Genomic DNA, 12919 nt, shown 5'->3' on the forward strand with positions numbered 1-12919 from the left:
AAAGCAGTGTAGTTCATGTTACCTGCTGTTATGTTTTTGTATCACCACTAAAAACTATTACAGGTCCCCAGGAGTGACGCTGCTTTATTACCGCATATATATATATATATATATATATATATATATATGCCTGTGTGTGTGTGTATGTATGTGTATATATATATATATATATATATATACACATACTATATATACACACACACATATATAAAACTAGTGGCATTATGATGTGTGGCACAGAGTCAGGGGCATTACGGTGTCCGGTGTATAGTGTAAGGGACATTACGGTGTGTGGCGTAACGTTTAAGTGGCGTTACGGTTTGTGTCCCATGTGTAATGGGCATTACGGAGTGTCACATATTGTGTAATAGGCATTGCGGTGGGTGGCATATGTAATGGTCATTGTGGTGTGTGGCATATTGTGTAATGGGCATTGCGGTATGTGGCATGTTTAATGGGCATTGCGGTGTGTCAAATATTATGTAATGGTCATTGTGATAAGTGGCATAATGTGTAATGGACATTACTGTGTGTGGCATAATGTTTAAGGGAAATTAAGATGGGTGACATATTGTCTAGGAACAGCCCTGTTTATTTCACTAGAATGCTATTGGGGGGGGGGGGGGCGCGCAGGAAACTTTTTTGGCTTGGGGGAGCAGATTTTATAGTTACGCCACTGATTATGTTTGCAACAAGCTTTAAAAACTTCACATATCTGGCAGGATTTGATTTTGAATGGGTATACCCTAATGGAGAATGAGTTCATTACCTCAACCACGTGGCCAAAGTTACCTGAACAATGTCGACATAATAAACTACTGTTATAAAATAAAATAAATTATTCCTTGAAGTGGAGGTAACGTGTTACAATATTTCCTTAAAGGCTGTAACATTAAATGCAATTTTGGAAAATACAGCACCTACTGTAGTTGAGGTTTATGTAAAATGAAGTTATAATGATTTATAAGCTAGTCTTTCCATGTGATCGAAAAGCAAGACGTAGTTGGTAGGATTTGAACCTAAGCGGGGACACCCCAATGGATTTCAAGTCCATCGCCTTAACCACTCGGCCACAACTACCTTACTTGTGGCATAGTTCAAAAATTTGAGCTCAATAATAAATAATCATATTTCTAGTTGAAATAAATAACCAATGCAATTTTACACAGGTTTTTTTTGCTATATTAGCAGATACACTTTGGCAAATATAATAGCTGATATAGATTAATGTAAAATGTAGGCGTCAAGGACATTTAATCTTGTGCATTATGAAACAGTCCATCACCTCATGCACTTGGCCACAGCTACCTGAACAGTACAGACATAATAACTTGGTGTGAAAAATGTATAGTTTTTTTTTAATTTGCTGAATTGGAGGTAACATGTTACAACATTTCATTAAAAGTTGTAACTTTAAAATCCATTTTGGAAAATTTAGCACCTAGTGGAGTTATATGGAAAAGTAAGTTTTAAAGATTTAGAAGTTTAAATTTACATTTGATTGAAAAGTTACACGTAGTTGGCAGGATTTGAACCTGCGCGGGGAACCCCCAATGGATTTCAAGTCCATCGCCTTAACCACTCAGCCACAACTACCTGACTAGCAGTTTACCGAAAACATTGAGAGCAGATATATTGTTTCAGATTTCTAGTTGGCAGAAAAAAACAATAGACTTTTTCTCATTTTGTTGCTATATTAATACTTAAACTTTGCAAAAAATAATAGCTAGTATAGACTCATGTAAGTGTCAAGGACATTTACTCTTAAGCTTAGTGAAACATAAATCAGAGTCTTAGAGCAACATTTTAAATGCACTGTTTATGTAAAATGCATTGCATGTTTCCTTGATATTTCATCAAATAGTTATTATTTAAGATGGATACAATTTTTCATTGGTGTCATTCTTTTTTTTATTTGGATTTTTTACAAATGACACTCTCCAATCCCATTATCAGTTCATTAGCATACATATTTCTGCAGATTTAAGTCCAGTTGGAAAGTATCTGCATGCATGTGTTGCCATAGAAAATATTTACATATAGTCTTATGCATGTTCTTATAAATACAGGAAAGTATTCATATTCTAAAAGTACCTGGTTTAGAAAGAAATCCATTGTGAAAAATGATGTTAATTATCTAAGATTTGTTCAATTCTTCAATAAAACATTCTTTGGATTTCTTCACCTTGATTGTATATTATGTTTGCAACAAGCTTTAAAAACTTCACATATCTGGCAGGATTTGATTTTGAATGGGTATACCCTAATGGAGAATGAGTTCATTACCTCAACCACGTGGCCAAAGTTACCTGAACAATGTCGACATAATAAACTACTGTTATAAAATAAAATAAATTATTCCTTGAAGTGGAGGTAACGTGTTACAATATTTCCTTAAAGGCTGTAACATTAAATGCAATTTTGGAAAATACAGCACCTACTGTAGTTGAGGTTTATGTAAAATGAAGTTATAATGATTTATAAGCTAGTCTTTCCATGTGATTGAAAAGCAACACGTAGTTGGCAGGATTTGAACCTACGCGGGGAGACCCCAATGGATTTCAAGTCCATCGCCTTAACCACTCGGCCACAACTACCTTACTTGTGGTATCGTTCAAAAATTTGAGCTCAATAATAAATAATCATATTTCTAGTTGAAATAAATTACCAATGCAATTTTACACAGGTTTTTTTTGCTATATTAGCAGATACACTTTGGCAAATATAATAGCTGATATAGATTAATGTAAAATGTAGGCGTCAAGGACATTTAATCTTGTGCATTATGAAACAGTCCATCACCTCATGCACTTGGCCACAGCTACCTGAACAGTACAGACATAATAACTTGGTGTTAAAAATTTATATTTTTTTTTTAATTTGCTGAAATGGAGGTAACATGTTACAACATTTCATTAAAAGTTGTAACTTTAAAATCCATTTTGGAAAATTTAGCACCTAGTGGAGTTATATGGAAAAGTAAGTTTTAATGATTTAGAAGTTTAAATTTACATTTGATTGAAAGTTACACGTAGTTGGCAGGATTTGAACCTGCGTGGGGAACCCCCAATGGATTTCGAGTCCATCGCCTTAACCACTCGGCCACAACTACCTGACTAGCAGTTTCCCGAAAACATTGAGAGCAGATATATTGTTTCAGATTTCTAGTTGGCAGAAAAAAACAATAGACTTTTTCTCATTTTGTTTTTATATTAATACTTAAACTTTGCAAAAAATAATAGCTAGTATAGACTCATGTAAGTGTCAAGGACATTTACTCTTAAGCTTAGTGAAACATAAATCAGAGTCTTAGAGCAACATTTTAAATGCACTGTTTATGTAAAATGCATTGCATGTTTCCTTGATATTTCATCAAATAGTTATTATTTAAGATGGATACAATTTTTCATTGGTGTCATTCTTTTTTTTATTTGGATTTTTTACAAATGACACTCTCCAATCCCATTATCAGTTCATTAGCATACATATTTCTGCAGATTTAAGTCCAGTTGGAAAGTATCTGCATGCATGTGTTGCCATAGAAAATATTTACATATAGTCTTATGCATGTTCTTATAAATACAGGAAAGTATTCATATTCTAAAAGTACCTGGTTTAGAAAGAAATCCATTGTGAAAAATGATGTTGATTATCTAAGATTTGTTCAATTCTTCAATAAAACATTCTTTGGATTTCTTCACCTTGATTGTATACAGTGGCGTAACCACCGTGAGGCAGCCCCCGCGGTGGCTTGGAGGAGCAGCGCTGTGGTGGGCGCCTGTCAGCTGGTGGGCTGCGGGCACCTGTCAGCTGCGGCGAACTGGCATTTTGCCAGAAAACAAGATGGCCGCGGGTGGGCTGTCGCGCCGCGGGCAGCTCCTCCCATGGCTCAGGGCTCCGTCTGTCCTCCTCCCTGGTCCCCGACTCCCTAGCAGGCAGCACAGCAGCTGTCCTGAGGGTTGGTTTGGGGTGTGCGGTACGTTAGTGCGCTGTGCAGTGCCATGACTTGGACAATCAATGTACAGTAAGTTAAAAGTTTTACAGCCTGTCCTCCCCCCCGCCCTTCACTTGCTTTATTTATGGAGATGTTATATGTATATCTATAGTGTGTGGGTATATCTATATATATCTATATATATCTATATAGATATATATATATATATCTATATAGATATATATATATATATATCTATATAGATATATATATAGATATATATATATCTATATATATATATATATATATAGATCCCTCTCTCTATCTATATATATATATATATATATATATATGTATATGTGTGTGTGTATATATATATATATATATATATATATATATATATATATATATAAATAATTATACACATAATGGAAAAGATCCAGCACTCACTATCTCAGATGATAAGTGCCCCGGGTGCCTTCAATGGGTTAATAAATAGGAGTAATAAAGCAGTGTAGTTCATGTTACCTGCTGTTATGTTTTTGTATCACCACTAAAAACTATTACAGGTCCCCAGGAGTGACGCTGCTTTATTACCGCATATATATATATATATATATATATATATATATATATATATATATGCCTGTGTGTGTGTGTATGTATGTGTATATATATATATATATATATATATATATACACATACTATATATACACACACACATATATAAAACTAGTGGCATTATGATGTGTGGCACAGAGTCAGGGGCATTACGGTGTCCGGTGTATAGTGTAAGGGACATTACGGTGTGTGGCGTAACGTTTAAGTGGCGTTACGGTTTGTGTCCCATGTGTAATGGGCATTACGGAGTGTCACATATTGTGTAATAGGCATTGCGGTGGGTGGCATATGTAATGGTCATTGTGGTGTGTGGCATATTGTGTAATGGGCATTGCGGTATGTGGCATGTTTAATGGGCATTGCGGTGTGTCAAATATTATGTAATGGTCATTGTGATAAGTGGCATAATGTGTAATGGACATTACTGTGTGTGGCATAATGTTTAAGGGAAATTAAGATGGGTGACATATTGTCTAGGAACAGCCCTGTTTATTTCACTAGAATGCTATTGGGGGGGGGGGGGGGGGCGCGCAGGAAACTTTTTTGGCTTGGGGGAGCAGATTTTATAGTTACGCCACTGATTATGTTTGCAACAAGCTTTAAAAACTTCACATATCTGGCAGGATTTGATTTTGAATGGGTATACCCTAATGGAGAATGAGTTCATTACCTCAACCACGTGGCCAAAGTTACCTGAACAATGTCGACATAATAAACTACTGTTATAAAATAAAATAAATTATTCCTTGAAGTGGAGGTAACGTGTTACAATATTTCCTTAAAGGCTGTAACATTAAATGCAATTTTGGAAAATACAGCACCTACTGTAGTTGAGGTTTATGTAAAATGAAGTTATAATGATTTATAAGCTAGTCTTTCCATGTGATTGAAAAGCAACACGTAGTTGGCAGGATTTGAACCTACGCGGGGAGACCCCAATGGATTTCAAGTCCATCGCCTTAACCACTCGGCCACAACTACCTTACTTGTGGTATCGTTCAAAAATTTGAGCTCAATAATAAATAATCATATTTCTAGTTGAAATAAATTACCAATGCAATTTTACACAGGTTTTTTTTGCTATATTAGCAGATACACTTTGGCAAATATAATAGCTGATATAGATTAATGTAAAATGTAGGCGTCAAGGACATTTAATCTTGTGCATTATGAAACAGTCCATCACCTCATGCACTTGGCCACAGCTACCTAAACAGTACAGACATAATAACTTGGTGTTAAAAATTTATAGTTTTTTTTTAATTTGCTGAAATGGAGGTAACATGTTACAACATTTCATTAAAAGTTGTAACTTTAAAATCCATTTTGGAAAATTTAGCACCTAGTGGAGTTATATGGAAAAGTAAGTTTTAATGATTTAGAAGTTTAAATTTACATTTGATTGAAAGTTACATGTAGTTGGCAGGATTTGAACCTGCGCGGGGAACCCCCAATGGATTTCGAGTCCATCGCCTTAACCACTCGGCCACAACTACCTGACTAGCAGTTTACCGAAAACATTGAGAGCAGATATATTGTTTCAGATTTCTAGTTGGCAGAAAAAAACAATAGACTTTTTCTCATTTTGTTTTTATATTAATACTTAAACTTTGCAAAAAATAATAGCTAGTATAGACTCATGTAAGTGTCAAGGACATTTACTCTTAAGCTTAGTGAAACATAAATCAGAGTCTTAGAGCAACATTTTAAATGCACTGTTTATGTAAAATGCATTGCATGTTTCCTTGATATTTCATCAAATAGTTATTATTTAAGATGGATACAATTTTTCATTGGTGTCATTCTTTTTTTTATTTGGATTTTTTACAAATGACACTCTCCAATCCCATTATCAGTTCATTAGCATACATATTTCTGCAGATTTAAGTCCAGTTGGAAAGTATCTGCATGCATGTGTTGCCATAGAAAATATTTACATATAGTCTTATGCATGTTCTTATAAATACAGGAAAGTATTCATATTCTAAAAGTACCTGGTTTAGAAAGAAATCCATTGTGAAAAATGATGTTGATTATCTAAGATTTGTTCAATTCTTCAATAAAACATTCTTTGGATTTCTTCACCTTGATTGTATATTATGTTTGCAACAAGCTTTAAAAACTTCACATATCTGGCAGGATTTGATTTTGAATGGGTATACCCTAATGGAGAATGAGTTCATTACCTCAACCACGTGGCCAAAGTTACATGTCGACATAATAAACTACTGTTATAAAATAAAATAAATTATTCCTTGAAGTGGAGGTAACGTGTTACAATATTTCCTTAAAGGCTGTAACATTAAATGCAATTTTGGAAAATACAGCACCTACTGTAGTTGAGGTTTATGTAAAATGAAGTTATAATGATTTATAAGCTAGTCTTTCCATGTGATTGAAAAGCAACACGTAGTTGGCAGGATTTGAACCTATGCGGGGAGACCCCAATGGATTTCAAGTCCATCGCCTTAACCACTCGGCCACAACTACCTGACTAGCAGTTTACCGAAAACATTGAGAGCAGATATATTGTTTCAGATTTCTAGTTGGCAGAAAAAAACAATAGACTTTTTCTCATTTTGTTGCTATATTAATACTTAAACTTTGCAAAAAATAATAGCTAGTATAGACTCATGTAAGTGTCAAGGACATTTACTCTTAAGCTTAGTGAAACATAAATCAGAGTCTTAGAGCAACATTTTAAATGCACTGTTTATGTAAAATGCATTGCATGTTTCCTTGATATTTCATCAAATAGTTATTATTTAAGATGGATACAATTTTTCATTGGTGTCATTCTTTTTTTTATTTGGATTTTTTACAAATGACACTCTCCAATCCCATTATCAGTTCATTAGCATACATATTTCTGCAGATTTAAGTCCAGTTGGAAAGTATCTGCATGCATGTGTTGCCATAGAAAATATTTACATATAGTCTTATGCATGTTCTTATAAATACAGGAAAGTATTCATATTCTAAAAGTACCTGGTTTAGAAAGAAATCCATTGTGAAAAATGATGTTGATTATCTAAGATTTGTTCAATTCTTCAATAAAACATTCTTTGGATTTCTTCACCTTGATTGTATATTATGTTTGCAACAAGCTTTAAAAACTTCACATATCTGGCAGGATTTGATTTTGAATGGGTATACCCTAATGGAGAATGAGTTCATTACCTCAACCACGTGGCCAAAGTTACCTGAACAATGTCGACATAATAAACTACTGTTATAAAATAAAATAAATTATTCCTTGAAGTGGAGGTAATATTTCCTTAAAGGCTGTAACATTAAATGCAATTTTGGAAAATACAGCACCTACTGTAGTTGATGTTTATGTAAAATGAAGTTATAATGATTTATAAGCTAGTCTTTCCATGTGATTGAAAAGCAACACGTAGTTGGCAGGATTTGAACCTACGCGGGGAGACCCCAATGGATTTCAAGTCCATCGCATTAACCACTCGGCCACAACTACCTTACTTGTGGCATAGTTCAAAAATTTGAGCTCAATAATAAATAATCATATTTCTAGTTGAAATAAATTACCAATGCAATTTTACACAGGTTTTTTTTGCTATATTAGCAGATACACTTTGGCAAATATAATAGCTGATATAAATTAATGTAAAATGTAGGCGTCAAGGACATTTAATCTTGTGCATTATGAAACAGTCCATCACCTCATGCACTTGGCCACAGCTACCTAAACAGTACAGACATAATAACTTGGTGTTAAAAATTTATAGTTTTTTTTTAATTTGCTGAAATGGAGGTAACATGTTACAACATTTCATTAAAAGTTGTAACTTTAAAATCCATTTTGGAAAATTTAGCACCTAGTGGAGTTATATGGAAAAGTAAGTTTTAATGATTTAGAAGTTTAAATTTACATTTGATTGAAAGTTACATGTAGTTGGCAGGATTTGAACCTGCGCGGGGAACCCCCAATGGATTTCGAGTCCATCACCTTAACCACTCGGCCACAACTACCTGACTAGCAGTTTACCGAAAACATTGAGAGCAGATATATTGTTTCAGATTTCTAGTTGGCAGAAAAAAACAATAGACTTTTTCTCATTTTGTTTTTATATTAATACTTAAACTTTGCAAAAAATAATAGCTAGTATAGACTCATTTAAGTGTCAAGGACATTTACTCTTAAGCTTAGTGAAACATAAATCAGAGTCTTAGAGCAACATTTTAAATGCACTGTTTATGTAAAATGCATTGCATGTTTCCTTGATATTTCATCAAATAGTTATTATTTAAGATGGATACAATTTTTCATTGGTGTCATTCTTTTTTTTATTTGGATTTTTACAAATGACACTCTCCAATCCCATTATCAGTTCATTAGCATACATATTTCTGCAGATTTAAGTCCAGTTGGAAAGTATCTGCATGCATGTGTTGCCATAGAAAATATTTACATATAGTCTTATGCATGTTCTTATAAATACAGGAAAGTATTCATATTCTAAAAGTACCTGGTTTAGAAAGAAATCCATTGTGAAAAATGATGTTGATTATCTAAGATTTGTTCAATTCTTCAATAAAACATTCTTTGGATTTCTTCACCTTGATTGTATATTATGTTTGCAACAAGCTTTAAAAACTTCACATATCTGGCAGGATTTGATTTTGAATGGGTATACCCTAATGGAGAATGAGTTCATTACCTCAACCACGTGGCCAAAGTTACCTGAACAATGTCGACATAATAAACTACTGTTATAAAATAAAATAAATTATTCCTTGAAGTGGAGGTAACGTGTTACAATATTTCCTTAAAGGCTGTAACATTAAATGCAATTTTGGAAAATACAGCACCTACTGTAGTTGAGGTTTATGTAAAATGAAGTTATAATGATTTATAAGCTAGTCTTTCCATGTGATTGAAAAGCAACACGTAGTTGGCAGGATTTGAACCTACGCGGGGAGACCCCAATGGATTTCAAGTCCATCGCCTTAACCACTCGGCCACAACTACCTTACTTGTGGTATCGTTCAAAAATTTGAGCTCAATAATAAATAATCATATTTCTAGTTGAAATAAATTACCAATGCAATTTTACACAGGTTTTTTTGCTATATTAGCAGATACACTTTGGCAAATATAATAGCTGATATAGATTAATGTAAAATGTAGGCGTCAAGGACATTTAATCTTGTGCATTATGAAACAGTCCATCACCTCATGCACTTGGCCACAGCTACCTGAACAGTACAGACATAATAACTTGGTGTTAAAAATTTATATTTTTTTTTTAATTTGCTGAAATGGAGGTAACATGTTACAACATTTCATTAAAAGTTGTAACTTTAAAATCCATTTTGGAAAATTTAGCACCTAGTGGAGTTATATGGAAAAGTAAGTTTTAATGATTTAGAAGTTTAAATTTACATTTGATTGAAAAGTTACACGTAGTTGGCAGGATTTGAACCTGCGCGGGGAACCCCCAATGGATTTCGAGTCCATCGCCTTAACCACTCGGCCACAACTACCTGACTAGCAGTTTACCGAAAACATTGAGAGCAGATATATTGTTTCAGATTTCTAGTTGGCAGAAAAAAACAATAGACTTTTTCTCATTTTGTTTTTATATTAATACTTAAACTTTGCAAAAAATAATAGCTAGTATAGACTCATGTAAGTGTCAAGGACATTTACTCTTAAGCTTAGTGAAACATAAATCAGAGTCTTAGAGCAACATTTTAAATGCACTGTTTATGTAAAATGCATTGCATGTTTCCTTGATATTTCATCAAATAGTTATTATTTAAGATGGATACAATTTTTCATTGGTGTCATTCTTTTTTTTATTTGGATTTTTTACAAATGACACTCTCCAATCCCATTATCAGTTCATTAGCATACATATTTCTGCAGATTTAAGTCCAGTTGGAAAGTATCTGCATGCATGTGTTGCCATAGAAAATATTTACATATAGTCTTATGCATGTTCTTATAAATACAGGAAAGTATTCATATTCTAAAAGTACCTGGTTTAGAAAGAAATCCATTGTGAAAAATGATGTTGATTATCTAAGATTTGTTCAATTCTTCGAAAAAAAAATTCTTTGGATTTCTTCACCTTGATTGTATATTATGTTTGCAACAAGCTTTAAAAACTTCACATATCTGGCAGGATTTGATTTTGAATGGGTATACCCTAATGGAGAATGAGTTCATTACCTCAACCACGTGGCCAAAGTTACCTGAACAATGTCGACATAATAAACTACTGTTATAAAATAAAATAAATTATTCCTTGAAGTGGAGGTAACGTGTTACAATATTTCCTTAAAGGCTGTAACATTAAATGCAATTTTGGAAAATACAGCACCTACTGTAGTTGAGGTTTATGTAAAATGAAGTTATAATGATTTATAAGCTAGTCTTTCCATGTGATTGAAAAGCAACACGTAGTTGGCAGGATTTGAACCTATGCGGGGAGACCCCAATGGATTTCAAGTCCATCGCCTTAACCACTCGGCCACAACTACCTGACTAGCAGTTTACCGAAAACATTGAGAGCAGATATATTGTTTCAGATTTCTAGTTGGCAGAAAAAAACAATAGACTTTTTCTCATTTTGTTGCTATATTAATACTTAAACTTTGCAAAAAATAATAGCTAGTATAGACTCATGTAAGTGTCAAGGACATTTACTCTTAAGCTTAGTGAAACATAAATCAGAGTCTTAGAGCAACATTTTAAATGCACTGTTTATGTAAAATGCATTGCATGTTTCCTTGATATTTCATCAAATAGTTATTATTTAAGATGGATACAATTTTTCATTGGTGTCATTCTTTTTTTTATTTGGATTTTTTACAAATGACACTCTCCAATCCCATTATCAGTTCATTAGCATACATATTTCTGCAGATTTAAGTCCAGTTGGAAAGTATCTGCATGCATGTGTTGCCATAGAAAATATTTACATATAGTCTTATGCATGTTCTTATAAATACAGGAAAGTATTCATATTCTAAAAGTACCTGGTTTAGAAAGAAATCCATTGTGAAAAATGATGTTGATTATCTAAGATTTGTTCAATTCTTCAATAAAACATTCTTTGGATTTCTTCACCTTGATTGTATATTATGTTTGCAACAAGCTTTAAAAACTTCACATATCTGGCAGGATTTGATTTTGAATGGGTATACCCTAATGGAGAATGAGTTCATTACCTCAACCACGTGGCCAAAGTTACCTGAACAATGTCGACATAATAAACTACTGTTATAAAATAAAATAAATTATTCCTTGAAGTGGAGGTAACGTGTTACAATATTTCCTTAAAGGCTGTAACATTAAATGCAATTTTGGAAAATACAGCACCTACTGTAGTTGAGGTTTATGTAAAATGAAGTTATAATGATTTATAAGCTAGTCTTTCCATGTGATTGAAAAGCAACACGTAGTTGGCAGGATTTGAACCTACGCGGGGAGACCCCAATGGATTTCAAGTCCATCGCCTTAACCACTCGGCCACAACTACCTTACTTGTGGTATCGTTCAAAAATTTGAGCTCAATAATAAATAATCATATTTCTAGTTGAAATAAATTACCAATGCAATTTTACACAGGTTTTTTTTGCTATATTAGCAGATACACTTTGGCAAATATAATAGCTGATATAGATTAATGTAAAATGTAGGCGTCAAGGACATTTAATCTTGTGCATTATGAAACAGTCCATCACCTCATGCACTTGGCCACAGCTACCTGAACAGTACAGACATAATAACTTGGTGTTAAAAATTTATAGTTTTTTTTTAATTTGCTGAAATGGAGGTAACATGTTACAACATTTCATTAAAAGTTGTAACTTTAAAATCCATTTTGGAAAATTTAGCACCTAGTGGAGTTATATGGAAAAGTAAGTTTTAATGATTTAGAAGTTTAAATTTACATTTGATTGAAAGTTACACGTAGTTGGCAGGATTTGAACCTGCGCGGGGAACGCCCAATGGATTTCGAGTCCATCGCCTTAACCACTCGGCCACAACTACCTGACTAGCAGTTTACCGAAAACATTGAGAGCAGATATATTGTTTCAGATTTCTAGTTGGCAGAAAAAAACAATAGACTTTTTCTCATTTTGTTTTTATATTAATACTTAAACTTTGCAAAAAATAATAGCTAGTATAGACTCATGTAAGTGTCAAGGACATTTACTCTTAAGCTTAGTGAAACATAAATCAGAGTCTTAGAGCAACATTTTAAATGCACTGTTTATGTAAAATGCATTGCATGTTTCCTTGATATTTCATCAAATAGTTATTATTTAAGATGGATACAATTTTTCATTGGTGTCATTCTTTTTTTTATTTGGATTTTTTACAA

General features: G+C 33.3%; 14 non-coding genes across 14 annotated transcripts; all 14 read right to left on the reverse strand.

The window, feature by feature from the left end:
• Window positions 1–998: 998 nt before the first annotated feature.
• Window positions 999–1080, reverse strand: TRNAS-UGA (transfer RNA serine (anticodon UGA)). Its single transcript has one exon. It is a non-coding gene; the product is annotated as a tRNA-Ser (tRNA).
• Window positions 1081–1514: 434 nt separating this feature from the next.
• Window positions 1515–1596, reverse strand: TRNAS-UGA (transfer RNA serine (anticodon UGA)). The gene has a single exon. It is a non-coding gene; the product is annotated as a tRNA-Ser (tRNA).
• A 919-nt stretch (window positions 1597–2515) lies between these two features.
• Window positions 2516–2597, reverse strand: TRNAS-UGA (transfer RNA serine (anticodon UGA)). The gene has a single exon. It is a non-coding gene; the product is annotated as a tRNA-Ser (tRNA).
• Window positions 2598–3030: 433 nt separating this feature from the next.
• Window positions 3031–3112, reverse strand: TRNAS-CGA (transfer RNA serine (anticodon CGA)). Its single transcript has one exon. It is a non-coding gene; the product is annotated as a tRNA-Ser (tRNA).
• A 2343-nt stretch (window positions 3113–5455) lies between these two features.
• On the reverse strand, window positions 5456–5537 carry TRNAS-UGA (transfer RNA serine (anticodon UGA)). Its single transcript has one exon. It is a non-coding gene; the product is annotated as a tRNA-Ser (tRNA).
• Window positions 5538–5970: 433 nt separating this feature from the next.
• TRNAS-CGA (transfer RNA serine (anticodon CGA)) lies at window positions 5971–6052 on the reverse strand. Its single transcript has one exon. It is a non-coding gene; the product is annotated as a tRNA-Ser (tRNA).
• A 912-nt stretch (window positions 6053–6964) lies between these two features.
• Window positions 6965–7046, reverse strand: TRNAS-UGA (transfer RNA serine (anticodon UGA)). Its single transcript has one exon. It is a non-coding gene; the product is annotated as a tRNA-Ser (tRNA).
• Window positions 7047–7955: 909 nt separating this feature from the next.
• On the reverse strand, window positions 7956–8037 carry TRNAS-UGA (transfer RNA serine (anticodon UGA)). The gene has a single exon. It is a non-coding gene; the product is annotated as a tRNA-Ser (tRNA).
• A 433-nt stretch (window positions 8038–8470) lies between these two features.
• Window positions 8471–8552, reverse strand: TRNAS-CGA (transfer RNA serine (anticodon CGA)). The gene has a single exon. It is a non-coding gene; the product is annotated as a tRNA-Ser (tRNA).
• Window positions 8553–9470: 918 nt separating this feature from the next.
• On the reverse strand, window positions 9471–9552 carry TRNAS-UGA (transfer RNA serine (anticodon UGA)). The gene has a single exon. It is a non-coding gene; the product is annotated as a tRNA-Ser (tRNA).
• Window positions 9553–9985: 433 nt separating this feature from the next.
• Window positions 9986–10067, reverse strand: TRNAS-CGA (transfer RNA serine (anticodon CGA)). The gene has a single exon. It is a non-coding gene; the product is annotated as a tRNA-Ser (tRNA).
• A 920-nt stretch (window positions 10068–10987) lies between these two features.
• Window positions 10988–11069, reverse strand: TRNAS-UGA (transfer RNA serine (anticodon UGA)). The gene has a single exon. It is a non-coding gene; the product is annotated as a tRNA-Ser (tRNA).
• Window positions 11070–11988: 919 nt separating this feature from the next.
• On the reverse strand, window positions 11989–12070 carry TRNAS-UGA (transfer RNA serine (anticodon UGA)). Its single transcript has one exon. It is a non-coding gene; the product is annotated as a tRNA-Ser (tRNA).
• A 433-nt stretch (window positions 12071–12503) lies between these two features.
• TRNAS-CGA (transfer RNA serine (anticodon CGA)) lies at window positions 12504–12585 on the reverse strand. The gene has a single exon. It is a non-coding gene; the product is annotated as a tRNA-Ser (tRNA).
• Between the last annotated feature and the right edge of the window lie 334 nt (window positions 12586–12919).

This window comes from Crinia signifera, chromosome 11 (genome assembly GCF_055691185.1).
Source record: "Crinia signifera chromosome 11, ASM5569118v1, whole genome shotgun sequence".
Lineage (NCBI taxonomy): Eukaryota > Metazoa > Chordata > Amphibia > Anura > Myobatrachidae > Crinia > Crinia signifera.